Genomic DNA, 1,475 nt, shown 5'->3' with positions numbered 1-1,475 from the left:
TATACGCAAATGGCTACCATATTCAAAAATATGCTATTTTTGTATGAAAATTATGGGTTTTGTATTTTATTTTAATAGAAGTTGATGTTGCTTTTGCAATTATCCATCAATTTTTTAAAATTAATCACTATCTACAGATTTGCATCGAAGCGTTTCTTATGATAGTGATTTTAATCACTGTCAGATTAAATCTAGACTGAACCCAACTATGCAATGTCTCCACTATGCCGCGACCCCACTGTGCTACCGTTTTTTATTTTTTATTATAATAACTCGCTATTAAATGTAAACTTCATTTAGAACTTAATGATATAATAAATGAGTAATAAAACAAATTTTATTGAGGCGATTAGGTTATAATTTTCTGGCATGTAACAAAAAAAATGTATTAAAAGTTATAATAATTTTAAAATGCCATCTTTTTGGCTTTTGAAAAATTACAAAATTGTAGTTTTTAAACTTAATTAATTTTATGCACGTATAAAAAAAGTTAAAATTTATAAATACATCGTCAATTTGAATTATAAATCACTGTTAATTTAGATTATAGTTTTAAAAAGCTGAATTTATTAGACACATGATGAGTTAGTTAACTATTTTTTTATGTATAAGGAAACGCTTTCACATTATACTAAATGTTTTTATAATTTTAATATAACAAATAAAAGCTACTAGAATATTTATATTTCATTTTTTCTTTACAATTATACATTAATATATAATTAATTTTATATATTTTAATACTTCATTAATTTAATTAACATTTTAATCGGGAAATTTATAAATAAAAATAAATAAATTGATGTAATAGTTTTTAAATTTCCTAAATATTTGTGTATGTTATAAGCCAAAGGAAGTTTATAGTTAAAGGACTATAATAAAAAATATTATAACATTTTATTCGTAGCATTGAGTCTATTTTATTGTCCAGAGTTCTCTGTCTTGATGTAATTCTTTGCTCTATGATTCAAAAACTCAGAAGAAGATGGCGTTGCATTCGATAATACTTTAGCTACAATTTTTTATATAGCATAGAGTGCAGCACATGTTATTTTCTAAAAAATAAAATTAAACAAGTTAATTAGTTAAAATTGTAATTAATTCTATAGTTATACTTTAAATTTATAAAAAATTATTTTAAAACAAAATCATATTAATAATTAAATATGAGTTGGAATATTTTTCAGCAATATAGTTATAAACAATTAAACGGTTTAACGATTTACTTTTTTAGTTATATAAAAAATAATCCATCAAAATTTATGAGAGAATTAAGATATTATTCAATATGAATTAATTTATATAATTTTTAATTAGTTTGATAAATGATGTTAAAAAAATTTCAATAACCATAGTTAGAAAGTGTAATAATTCGAATACTTGTTTTTAGCTTCGATGCGAAGCTGAGAAGGTATTAATTTTACCATGATGTGTTTATTTTTTTTTTTTTTTTTTTTTTTTTTTTTTTTTTTTTT

General features: G+C 21.1%; 1 long non-coding RNA gene across 1 annotated transcript in view; it reads right to left on the bottom strand.

Annotated features, from left to right (window-relative positions):
* Nucleotides 1-662: 662 nt before the first annotated feature.
* The window catches only part of LOC126894288 (uncharacterized), a 25,983-nt gene continuing 25,170 nt past the window's right edge, over nucleotides 663-1,475 (bottom strand). Inside the window, exon 2 of the long non-coding RNA XR_007701374.1 lies at nucleotides 663-1,055. This is a non-coding gene — a long non-coding RNA (uncharacterized LOC126894288). The remainder of the gene's footprint in view (nucleotides 1,056-1,475) is intronic.

The sequence above is a fragment of the Daktulosphaira vitifoliae genome, unplaced genomic scaffold (genome assembly GCF_025091365.1).
Source record: "Daktulosphaira vitifoliae isolate Bord-2020 unplaced genomic scaffold, ASM2509136v1 Scaffold_1, whole genome shotgun sequence".
In the NCBI taxonomy this organism is placed as follows: domain Eukaryota; kingdom Metazoa; phylum Arthropoda; class Insecta; order Hemiptera; family Phylloxeridae; genus Daktulosphaira; species Daktulosphaira vitifoliae.
The sequence above is the reverse complement of the archived record's forward strand: the minus strand, read 5'-3'. Positions and strand labels throughout refer to the sequence as shown.